This window comes from Erinaceus europaeus, chromosome 13 (assembly GCF_950295315.1).
Source record: "Erinaceus europaeus chromosome 13, mEriEur2.1, whole genome shotgun sequence".
NCBI classification, from domain to species: domain Eukaryota; kingdom Metazoa; phylum Chordata; class Mammalia; order Eulipotyphla; family Erinaceidae; genus Erinaceus; species Erinaceus europaeus.
Genome location: NC_080174.1, coordinates 80,696,731 through 80,710,325, shown reverse-complemented (window position 1 = coordinate 80,710,325; position 13,595 = coordinate 80,696,731).

Below are 13,595 nucleotides of genomic sequence, written 5' to 3'. Positions count from 1 at the left end.
GTCTATCTTGGCGTTACTCTCGATCGCACTCTGTCATTTCACGAACATCTCATAAAAACTGCAGCAAAGGTGGGCGCGAGGAATCACATCATTGCAAGACTGGCCAGCTCCTCATGGGGTGTGAGCGCTTCCACACTATGATCATCATCTCTGGCATTATGCTATTCCACTGCAGAATACTGTGCCCCAGTATGGTTCCGTAGCCCCCATGTCCACTTGGTCGATTCCAAATTATATTCCTCCATGAGGATCGTTTCTGGAACCATCCGTTCCACCCCGGTTCCATGGCTGCCAGTTCTTAGCAACATCGCCCCGCCAGATATTCGTCGGGATGCGGCATCATCTAAGTTCATTTCCCACGTCTACGCTCGACCGGACCTGCCAATATACGCGGATATCTTCGCCCACCCTGTCCGACGCTTGATGTCTCGTCACCCAATCTGGTCCCCTACGCCTACACTGAACTTCTCTGTTCCAGTCTCTTGGAAACAGAGTTGGCAGTCAGCTGAGGTCAAGAACAAACACCTCATCACAGACCCCTGCAAGCGTCAACCCGGCTTTGCCCTAGCACGTTATGATCGGGCCCTCCTCAATCGCTATCGAACAGGCCATGGCCGGTGCGCCGCTATGTTCCATCGCTGGGGAGCCAGAGACGACCCGAACTGCCCCTGTGGCTCCAGACAGACTATGACCCACATAGTCAACGACTGCCACCTCTCCAGATTCAAAGGAGGTCTCGGAACTTTACATCAGGCTCAACCTGACGCTGTTGACTGGCTACGGAAGAAGGGCAACGCTAGAAGAAGAGTAGGAAGGGCAGGCCCTCAGGGCATGTGTTTCAGCCTTTGTTTTCTGCCACTCCATCAGCATTTTGTGACCTTTGCGATCAAAGGGAGGGACTTGCCTCTGTCCTTCTGGATTCCTGCAGGGTGCAGGCAGGGAGGGGTGCTGCTTTCCCTAAAATGCCCTTCAACAGCTCCATGCCTCTCCCCAACCTTTATTTATTTATTTTAATCTCTATTTATTTGATAGAGACAGCCAGATATCAAGAAGGAAGGGAGAGATAGACTGGAAGCTTTACCCCTGCAGGTGGCGACTGGGACGTGAATCCAGGTCCTTGCACATAGTAACATCTGCGCTCAATCAGATGCGCCATCACCCGGCCCCCTCCCCTAACTTTATGTGGTTTCTTGACACCCTTTGGTGCTCCTTGGCTTACAGAGTCTTCAAACCAATTGTCACCTTCATCTTTATAAGGCATCCTGTCTGTATTCAAATTTCCTCTTATTGTAAGGATCCTGATAATTTTGGGTGAAGATAAGCATATTAACCTTATATTAAGTTGGTTACACATATAAAGATTCTATCTTTAAATAAGGTCATATTTTGAAGTACTTTGGATAATTCAACCTTTAACATCACGTAAAGCAACAGTTATATGTATTTATTATTGTGTGGCACCCAGGAGGGAGTATCCCCCCAAAAAAACAATACTGAGATATATCATAGTATATATCATAGTATGATAGATCTACTTTCTTCTTTTCCTTTCTAAATCCACTGCTCATTTTCATTAATGTTATAGAAACACATACATGGGTGCCAGGTGGTGGTGCACCTGTTAAGCACACACAAGGGCCCAGGTTCGAGCCCTTGGTTCCCACCTGCAGGGGGAAACCTTCACAAGTGGTGAAGCAGGACTACAGATATTTCTCTGTCTCTCTCCCTCTCTCTCTCTCTCCTTCTCTTTCCCACTTCCCTCTCAATTTCTCTCTGTCTCTATCCAATAATAAATAAGTGAAAATTTAAAAAAAGAAACACATATATGAAACAGTCAAGTAACTTTATAAGACATATTGTGAAAACCACCTCCAGTGTGTCTTTCTCTCTTTGTTTCTTTCTTTCTTTTCCTTAATAGGACAGAGAGATTAAGAGGGGAAGGAGAGCTAGAGAGGGACAGAGAAAGAGACACCTGCAACACTGCTTCATGAAGCTTCTCCTGACAGCTGAAGACTCTGGGCTTAAACCCAGGGCTTTGCACATGGTAATGTGTGCTCTCAGCCAAGTGTCCAGACCCTCAAAAAATAACCTCTTTCAGCTCTTCTAATGCTGCAAATATTTAGCTGTAAATCTCCAAATAAATTTTATGTTCCTACATATTTTATTAGGGATTTAATACTGACCTACAAAATTATGAGATAATAGGGTATATATAATTCCACACTGATCCCACTACCAGAGTTCTGTGTCCCCATTCCCTCCATTGGAAACTACAGTAGTTTTCGTAGTTTTCCCAAGGTCACAGATATGGGTTGCCATATATATGCCCATTTTTTTTCCTATGGTCCTGCCTTCACTTCCTAAGTCACACCTATTACTTCTTAGTGTCCCTCCACTTTTGCCACCCCCCCACTTCTTTAGGGTTCATGAAGACAATGGATAGTTGTTATCATCACATTATTTGGTAACTGGGGGGACAAAAGGAGGACAAGCTCAGGGATTTGGTGAAAAACAATGCAGGGCTGAAATAGGGGGACAAGGGGAAAGGGCTTTACAAACAGGGAGAAGCCCCTCAAGTTCTCCTCCCCTCAGTTGCCACACAGCCATGTGACTCTTGTCTCATTGCAGTAAATAACAGCAGAGATTCATATTCATTTTCTAGAGAAAATATACAAAGGATTTCTAAACTGGATATGCCAGAGAAAGTCGAGACATTTGAGGACACTGTACCAAAGACTGAGGGATTCAAGGAATATTGATGGGCTAACTAAATATTTGGGCTCCAGAGTTCTTCCCATAATGGACTCTGAAAATACAGTCACCAAGACACTTTTCAAAGAGAAGATCAAGCAGAGTTCTCTGGGCCTCTGACAAGTCCAAAAGGCAAGGTCTGAATAAGGTTCCCAAGGCAACAGTCCAGTCCTAGGAAACAAACCCTAGGTACCAGTTTAGAGTCCATTGAAGAGCTCTGGGAGAAGGCCCAAGAAGATGAAATCAATAGTTATTGATGTGTTTGAATGTACTGAGAGACTTTTTACACAAGTGGGACAGAATTTGAATTACGTTAGTAATAAGTACCCAGGAAAAAGTGATCCTCCTCCCCCAGAAACAAAAACAAACAAACAAAAATACAAGACAAGTGTTCACCCTAGGTAAGGAAAATTATTGTGAAGTAAAGAAACGGTAGTTAGTATCCCACATAAAATGGCTACCCACACAGCATTCACCTACTCTTGCATAGTCATTCTGGTGTGAACATTAGATACTGAGCAACTAGCACTACACTGGGCAGATGGAATACTAGGCATGTAAGCGTGTGTGTGTGTGTGTGTGTGTGTGTGTGTGTGTGTGTGTTTGTGAGAGAGACAGAGAGAGAGAGAGAAGTGGAGTGGAATATACAGAGAGATAATCCTCATTTTCCATGTTGGGAAGCCAATAGATAATAGCTATAATTGAAAGATCATGTAGCTCAAGTTTGAGAGCTTTCTAGCCTTATTCTCAACTCTGACACCATCTTCCCAGACAATATTTTTAGTCCACCTGCAGGTTATCTATCAGGGTTCAGCAAAAATGAACAGTCTTGGACCCCTAGGAACACATCTAAAGTAGACCTCCTAGCTTCTTCCCACCTGATGACCCCTAATTTCATCATCTGTATTCCTACTTTTGGGTTCCTGTTTATTAAACAATCTTCCCTGCTTTATATTTTACTGCCTTTCAGCCAACAGACTGCAGACACTACTATGATGCTATGCCGACTTCCATGGGCAGACAACCTCACCAGTATATCCGGAAGTCTCACCTCTCCAGAGTCCTACCCTACTAGGTAGATAGATAGAACCAGGTTGAGGGTATTGATCAACCTGTCAATGTCCATGTCCAGCACGCTGACCTTTGAGAAACCTGTAATTTCTGACGTATGTGAAAAATGTTCTTTGTTTAACTCTCTATAAAAACCTGTACTCTTCTTCCAATAAACGAATGTTCGTACCAGGATATTCCCTGATGCCTCCTTTCTAAGTCACACAGCCCCTTGAGCTGGTGAGGGAGGGTCGGAGGCGTATCCCCTGCTTGGAGCCACTCTACATAAGTGCCAGCACAGAAGCCAGACTTCCCACTTTCTGCACCCCATAAAAGCTTTTGGGTTAAGACAGCAGGAACCTAACATTTCTACTATAGAGCCTAAACTTCCCCTAGTCCTGGGACCCTAGGGTAGGGCCCACTTTCCCATATGCTTCTCCTAATTCTTATCAAATAATATTGCATCCGCTGATGGCAACCTAATCAATGCAACGAGTGCCACCCCAGCATGCTTCACTTCAGTCTGTGTCCAGAGACTTCAAGTGTGGAATGACAACCCTTCAGCTTCATCACTCGGGTGAGACCTTTCCTTTCATAGTATTCTCTAATTCCATCCCAGGTGGTTCACTTCCTAATAAAGTCCCAAAACCTAAATATAGACCAGGTTGCAGGAGATAGAGCATATGTTCACACGTATCCATAAACTAGGGCAAATATATACCTGAAAGCAGTAGTACACTAGAGTTTGCAGTGAGTACCCCCCAACACTTCATCTCCACTATCCCAACCTTTGGGTCCATGATTCTTCAACAATTTGTTTGGCTTTGTATGTTAACTCTCTTTTCAGTCACCAGGTTCCAGATGCCATCAGGATGCCGGCCAGGCTTCCCTGGACCGAAGACCCCACCAATGCGTCCTGGAGCTCCGCTTCCCCAGAGACTCACCCTACTAGGGAAAGAGAGACTGGGAGTATGGATCGACCAGTCAACGCCCATGTTCAGCGGGGAAGCAATTACAGAAGCCAGACCTCCCACCTTCTGCAACCCACAATGACCCTGGGTCCATGCTCCCAGAGGGATAGAGAATGGGAAAGCTATCAGGGGAGTGGATGGGATATGGAGATTGGGCGGCAGGAATTGTGTGGAGTTGTACCCCCCCATCCTATGATTTTGTTAATGTCTCCTTTCTTAAATAAATAAATAAAACCCTTACCTCCACACACACACAAATAAATAAAATAAAGAAAAAGAAATAAAAAGGTAAGAGGGCTCTGAACTCCAGCTCCATCAGGACCCAAAGAGAGAGGGGGAAAAGGATGGACATTCGGATGTAGTAATAAGGTTAGTGTGTGGCTTGGAGGGGAAGAGCAGATTGGACCTGGTAGAAAAGGGGGGACAATTATGTACAAATGTAAACAGATAGTTGCAGAGATGATAGTTAACGCACATCTGCAACCTTGGGAGAACAGCGTAGACTGCAGTCAAAGGATTGGGGAGTCAGAACTCTGGTCATGGGAATGGTATAGAATTATACCCTGTTGATATGTAATTTTGTAAATCAAGATAAAATCACTAATAAAATTTAAAAGAGAGAGAGAGAGAGAGGAACTATAGCACCACTCTGGTCCGTGTGATGCTCAGGATTGAATCAGGAAACATGAGCATGCAAGTCTGATGCTCTATCAGCTGAGCCATCTCTGCGGTTGCTCTTTGAACTTTCCTGAGAACTTGTTGGGAGGTTCTAGCAGGGGAGCGCAGCTACTCAGATACCCTCAGCTGAAGACCAGGTCAAACTCTATGCAAGGATTTCTGTTTTCCACATAACAGCTCAACCCCCTCTAGGTCCTCCTCTGCCATCATGTTCCAGGACCTGAACCCCACCCCCACCCCAGAGTCTTTGACTTAGTGCAATACACCAACCCTCACAACTTCTTTTAGCTTTCTTAATTACCTTTCTTACACGTCTATGCTAGACATCAGGAGAACTGAATCTTTTTCACTTCCTCACATCCTAACCCTAATACTAAACACCAGGATTGACACATGGGGATTATTCAATAGATACTAATTTAATCCATTGTGCTTTTTTGTTTTTAACCTTAAATTGTTCCAGTCTTTGGCTCTTACCCTCATCCCAGCATATACTTATTCAGCATCTTCTGTTTTGAGAGGAGAGACCATCTGATAAATATTGAATGCATTTTTCCTGAAGAGATATTTTTGTAAGTCCCTTCCTGGAAAACTGAACTTGGTGTCATGTCCTTTGAAGAAACTAGCTCAGGATACTGGAGCTGGTGACCAGAGGTCTCTCAATTTATTCTGCTGACTTCAAAAGCAGATGATCCAATCCTCGACATTATAAGGAGGAATAGAAAGGCTTATTTTATTGAGTATTCATAGGCAATCAGGGACGTTTGTTGTAGTTATAAAGTTAGCAGTCCATATGTGAGTTCTCATAAAATAAACAGAACAGAGTTCTCCATTACAGAATTTCTCTTTCAGGAAGACACATAAAGGTTGCCTCAGATCTTTTCTCATTGCTTTACTTACATGAGAAAGTTATTTGAATATATCCCCTTGATGCCATAATTGAGAGTTTGAAACGGAGACTGTTTGCCTCCTCTGTAAAGCAACAAGGGTGAACTGTGACCTCCAAGTTCACTCTGAAAACACTGTGACATCATTCATTTCTTTATGAGAGTCCTTTGCAAAAACCTCTAGGTTCCAGCAAATACATTGCTCTTGAGGAAATCAAAGTTTTACTGCAGGGGTTTTTAAAAATATAAACACCTTTATGAACTTGGCAAAGAATCAGGTGAAGAGTAGTATGGGTTTGCAAGCTGACGACAATGGTACCATTTTTTTTTAATTTTCAAAGATATTTATTTATTATTGGATAGAGACAGAGAGAAATGGAGAGGAGAGAGGGAGACAGAGAGACACCTGCAGCCCTGCTTCACCACTTGTGAAGCTTTCCCCCTGTAGGTGGGGACCGGGGGGCTTAAACTTGGGTCCTTGCACACTGTAATGTGAGCACTTAACCAGGTGCACCACTGCCTGGCCCCAATGGTACCATTCTAAAGAGTTCAAGGGCCATTGCTTCAGTGCTCATCACTGAACAACAGAGGGACTAGAAGGGCTGAAATCTTCAGTAGCTGTTTAGCAATTCTGTGGTTTTGCACAGGGGAAAGATGAGCTAATATCTGCTTAGATGTAAATGACTAACTACCTTAAGCTTCAAAATAAATACATAAAAGAACTGATATGTGGGGGGCTGGGCGGTGGCACACCTGGCTGACCACACATGTTACAGTGCACAAAGACCTGAGTTCAAGTCCCCAGTCCCCACCTGCAGGGGGTAAGCCTCACAATTTGTGAAGCAGTGCTGCAGATCTCTCTCTCTCCCTCTCCCTCTCCCTCTCCCTCTCCCTCTCCCTCTCCCTCTCCCTCTCCCTCTCCCTCTCCCTCTCCCTCTCCCTCTCCCTCTCCCTCTCCCTCTCTGTTGGGACTATGTGTAAACTTGATAGAGCTTAGGGAAAACTACCCCCATCCCTGGATGGAGGTCTGAGAAGATACCCTCTTGGTGAGTCTCTCTCAACCGAGGTGAGCAAAAGGGGGGAAACTCAGACTTAGTTCTTTCCTTCCTGACTCTCAGGCCCACAGAAACCCCAATACTTCTCCCCATTAACTGCAGGCCACATGGCCGCCTACTTTAAGATTCACTTACTCAAAGTCACCTTCTGATCACAGAAGAACACACCTTATCACACACTCCTAGCAGTGTCCTTTGATATCCTCAATTTGCATCAAACCTTGCTTATCTTCTCTCTATTTTGCCTTAACTGGTTCAACCCCTCTCCTCCCCTCAAACGCCTTTGGGTAATTAAATGCCTGCATCAGGAGACTAATTATCTTGACCTTTATGTATCTGCATCAATTCTTGTCATGCCAGCCCCCTACCATAGGGGCAAGCCGACCTTTAAGAAACCTGTAATTTCTGACATATTTCAATAATAATTCCCTTTGTTTGGTTTTCTATTTAACTCATGTCCACCTGCTAATAAATGAGTTCTGAACATGCTGCGGAGCTCCCCGGTGTCTTTACTCTAGAAAGAACCAGTCCGTTACCTTTCCCCTGGAGATCACCCCACCAGAGACCCCCAACACCTCTCCCCCTCCCTCTCCCTCTCTTTTTTTTCTCTCTCTCTCTCTCCTTCTATACCTCCCCTTATTCTCTTGATTTCTGACCTATATCTATCCAATAAAGATTTAAAAAAACAAAAAAGAATCTCAAAAAAGATATTTCATATTATTTTTCAGTAAATATTTACTCCCCTCAACATATCACCATAGAGCTTCACCTCTTCCCCCTGCTGACGTTGAGTTTGATCATGCAATTCACTTTGGCCAGTGAAAATTTCACAGATATGACACTGCTGAATGTGCTTTAGAGGCCAGGTGGTGGTGTACCTGGTTGAGTGCACATGTTACTGCACACAAGTACCCAGATTCAAGACCCCCAGTCCTACCTTCAGGAAGGGAAGCTTCACAAGTGGTGAAGCAGTGCTGCAGGTGTCTCTCTTTCTATCTATCTAGCTTCCACCTCCTCTCTCAATTTCTCTCTGTCCTATCAAATAAAAATGAACAAATAAATAAAATGAAGAAAAAGAATGTGTTCTAGCTTTGATCTGGTGCACAGTGACTCTCTGAGATGCCCTAGGAACACTGTCCATTGAGCTTAGACTTCAAAATAAATGAACAGAAGTGGAGAAAATACTAATTAAATCACAGCATCTCCCACCTGAACTCAGAAGATCATAGTTGACCAGTGGACCTTGGAATATAAGAATAAATTCTTGATATTTTGAGCCGCTGAGTTTTGAAATCATTGCTATACAACTTAATTGTGAGTGAGCTAATACAGGATGTAGTGTAGGTGCCCAAAATATTCTGGCATTGTGGCTAAGAGTATGGTTTCCAAAATTTGGTGTCTCTAGTTTTAAGTTTCTGTCATTTACTAGATGGAAAACATCATCCAGTCTACTGATCTTTCACGGGGCTCAGTTTTCATCAGCAAATGGAGATAACTGTGGAAATCAACTTCATAATATTTCTGTGTGGACCAAATGAGAAAATGCAGACCAATCAGCTAAGGTATCTGGGGCATAGAGAGGATCTACCATATGTGTTTATTATTATTACTACTACTAACAACACTAATAGTAAAGCTTACCGTTTTGTCAATTTACATTAGGAAACATAATCTAATTGAATTTTTTTAGGGAGCAGAAAAATAACTCATTGAGTAGGGGGGTTGCTTTGCTATGTGCACAACCCAGGTTCAAGCCCCAGTATCACAAGGCACACGGAAGATGGTATAGCATTGAAAGAATCTTCAGTGATATGGTCTCTCTCTCTCTCTCTCTCTCTCTCTCTCTCTCTCTGTGTGTGTGTGTGTGTGTGTGTGTGTGTGTGTGTGTGTGTCTACTTAAAATTTAAAAAAAAAGCTAACTCAGAGTAGTGAGATCACACATGCAGGATATCCTTGTCTGGAAAAAGAAAGTTCTCCCTACAAAACTGAATATCAGGGCTTATTTGAAATTATCTGGTAAAGAAGAACAAAGAAAATAAGTATCTTCCTACATCATTCATAAGTTCCATATATTTTTGCCACCAGGGTTCTCTCTGGGGCTTAGTACCTGCACAACTTTACTACTCCAGCACTTTTGTTGTTGTTGTTCTTTTTAAAATAGAAGGTAAGAGACATAGAGAAGGAGAGAAACACTAACACTGCTCCACCAGTCATGAAGCTTCGTCCCTACAGGTAGTGACTAGAGACTTGAAGCCGGGTCGTCATACATGATGGCATGTGTAGTCTACCTGGCTACAGGAGGTATACTTCCTACTAAGTAAGTACAGTTTTAAGTGCTTTACAACAGTTTCACAAATTTGGTCTCCCTTGATGGTTGGGATTTATGGTTCCATATCCATATCCATATCCACGTCTGTGATATGTTTGGGCATGGGGTCACATAGCAACAGTCTGGTCTTGCCGGGCTAGCTTCGCGGACGGGAGAGAGAGACGACCAGGGACTCATGGCTGAGTGGTACGCAGTTTAGTCTTTATTTATGTGGAACGCAGTGCAATCTAAGCTGTCTCTAATCACAATCTTGTCCTTATATATCCTGAGGTGGAAGAGTCAGGTCCAAAGATAGGGGCTGGGTAGGATAGGGGCTGGGGAGAAGGAAAAAGCTCGAACCAGTGAGGATTAAACCAATGCCCTGGAGGCAGGGCAGTGCTTAGTTAACAGTGGTTATGTAAACAGAATACAGTGTTAAGCAGGGGGGATTAAACCAATGAAACAGAAGGGATCTTAGAAGCAGAATTTAGAAGCAGACCCACAGGGTCTGACTCTGTTCTTTTCATTGTTGCTGCCCACCAGGACCTTGTGTCTGCATGTTTCCACTGTTCATGGTGGAAACAAGGAAGACTGCAAGGAACCCTCCTCATTGTCTATAAAATCTGTGTTTCTCCCCGTCCTGGAGAACATCTGGAGCTTTGCTCGTTTTCCTTCATGCTTCCTTATCCACACCATTTGATTCTGTGTCTGCTGACCTCAACCAAATCAACGCAACCAGTGCCACTTCAACATGTTTCACTTCAGACTGTGTCCAGGGACACCAGGCCTGGGATGTCAACCCTCCAGCTTCATTACTCTGTCACCAAGTTGCAGATGCTACCATGATGTCAACCTCACTTCCCTGGGCAGACGGCCTCACTGGTGAGTCCTGGAACCTCATCTCACCAGATCCCCGCCCCACTAGGGAAAAAAATAGAAAGCAGGCTGGGAGATATGGATCAACCTGCCAACATCCACATCCAGGGGAGAAGCAATTACAGAAGCCAGACCTCCCACCTTCTCCACCCCATAATGACCCTGGGTCAATACTCCCAGAGGGATAAAAAGAATAAGAAAGCTGCCAATGGAAGGGAGGGGATATGGAATCCTAGTGGTGGGCATTGTATGAAATTATACCCTCTAATTCCACAGTCTTGTCATTCAATATTAAACAGTAATTAAAAATTTTTTTTAAAAAATAGAAGCTCAGCTAGTATGAGATAAAAACACACACACAGAGAGAGAGGAAAGACACCACAGCACTGCTCCGTAAGTCATGAATGAACCTTGCCATGCATGATGCTCCCGTGTGGTGCTGAGCCCCACCCACTATAAGGTGTGTGCTGTACCCGGTGAGCTGTCCCCTGACCTTCCTTGGAGCTCACACCTAATAGCACAATGCTGCAGTACTCTGTCTTCCTGTACTGAACACACACTTATTAGGTACTAACTATTGGCAGTATTAGGCACTAGCAGCAGAGAAAAATTAAGCCAGGGCCCTGCACTCAACGGCAATCACGGTTTGTTTCAGTCTGCTATCGACTGACAGAGTTACAAAGGTCATGCAGAGTACTTAAAAAAAAAAATTCTGGATTAAAAAAAAGATCTAGGTAACATTCGACTTTAGTGGGGTAAAGGTCATAGCTGTGGGGAAAGAAAAGTAAGGATTTTCAGCTTTTGGTAACCCAAAAGGTGTGACTAGAGAGAGCTGTGCAGACAGAACAAAATGTAATTCAATGTGGAAATGTCACATGTGGAATAAGAACAGAGTAGCAGCAAACATAGAACAAAGGGTGATTAATTGGAGTTTCAGAGGTGATAGAGAAAGATAGATGTGAGATCTGGGCAGGAGAGATAGCATAATGGTTATGCAAATAGACTCTCATGCCCGAGGCTCCAAAAGTTCCAGGTTCAATCCCCTATACCACCATAAGCCATAGCTGAGTAGTGCTCTGGTTCCTCTCTCTCTCTCTTCCTCTCCCTCCTTTCTCAATTTCTCTCCATCTTATCAAGTAATTTTTTAATTAATTTATTTATTTAATAATGATCAACAAGACCATAGGATAAGAAGGGTACAACCCCATACAAAGTTTCTGGCTTTCTGTAATTGCTTCTCTGCTGAACATAAGCATTGCAAGTCAATCCACACTCCCAGCCTGTTTCTGTTTCTCCCTGTGGGGCTTGGTTCTGGAGAGGTGGGATTGCAGGACACATTGGTGAGGTCATCTGCCCAAAGCTGTAAGAGTGAATTGAAATCATATAGCACTGCTGCATCCTGCAGACTATGAGCTAAGTGAAGGCTTTTCTACTAGGGCACAATATGGATGGATATGTTTTGCTGGGTTTGGAGGTATTTTTTTTTTAAGTTACTCATGAAGAACTAGGTTGAGGATAGATTAAAAAAAAAAGGCAGAACAGGGAGAGTTGGGCAGTAGCACCCTGGGTTAAGCGCATGTGAGGCAAAGCTCAAGGACCAGCGGAAGGATCCTGGTTCAAGCCCCCGGCTCCCCGTCTGCAGGGGAGTAGCTTCACAGGTGGTGAAGCAGGTCTGCAGGTGTCTATCTTTCTCTCCCCCTCTATCTTCCCCTCTTCTCTCCATTTCTCTCTGTCCTATCCAATAACGACGACATCAATAACAACAATAGTCACTACAACAATTAAAAAAAAAAACAAGGACAACAAAAGGGAAGGGAATATAAATAAATTTAAAAAAAATTTTTTTTGAAAAAAAAAGGCAGAACAGGAGGTCAAGTGGTGGCACATCTGGTTGAGTGCACACTGTTACAATGCGTAAGGACCTGGGTTCAAGCCACCGGTTCCCACCTGCAGAGGGAAAGCTTTGCTAGTAGTGAAGCAGTGCTACATCTGTCTCTCGGTCTCTCTTCCTCTCAATCTCCCTCTACCCTCTCTATTTCTGGCTGTCTCTATCCAATAAATAAAGATAACTAAAAAATTAAAAATAAATAAGTAGACAGAACAATGTCAGGCTGGCTTCGTGAGCGGGAGACAGACGACCAGGGACTCATGGCTGAGCTGTACGCAGTATCTCTTTATTCACGCATAACGCAGCACAGTCCAAACCAAGCTAAGCTAAAACTAAACTAATATATTTGCCAAGTAGAGTGTAAACAGGATGTGACATAGAGAGGGTGGAACGAAAAGTGACTGGTGCAAATCAGGGTGTACTACGAGAGGGGGCGGAGCAAAAACACATCATGAACCAGTGGGGATTAAACCAATGCCCTGCAGTGGTTATGTAAATAGAATACAGTGGTTATGCAGGGGGGATTAAACCAAATGAAACAGAAGAGGTTTTTAGAAGCAGAATTAGAAGCATACCAACAGAACAGCAGAGAGGAAGTTATTTCAACTGTTCAGACAAAGGACTATGGACTAGGACAGGGTGTGCAGAGGGAGAAGAAATTAGCATCATACACAGCATGAGTGTTTCTCTCTCTTTAAAAATGACTAATCTTTACAGCCTCAGGCAATATAAATCAGATTATATACACAATAGAATATTACTCATCTATAAAAAGAAATAATAAAGCTTAGAGACAGCTCACTAGTAGAACACACACTTTACCAAGAGGGAGAGCCCGGGTCCAAGATCCCCCACAACACCTTATAAGAGAACCCTGAAGAGCCGCAGGGAAAGCTTCAGGAAAGAAAGGTGAAGCAGTGCTGTGCTGCCTTTTCATCTCTCACATCTCCATTTTTATCTGGAATGTATTTATTTACTACCACCAGGGTTATCACTGGGAGTCAGTATCTGCACAATGAATCCACCACTCCTACGGGTTACTTTTTCTTTCTTTCTTTCTTTCTTTCTTTCTTTCTTTCTTTCTTTTTTTTATTGTGTTAGAGACAAAGAGAAAGAGGATGAAAGAGGGGA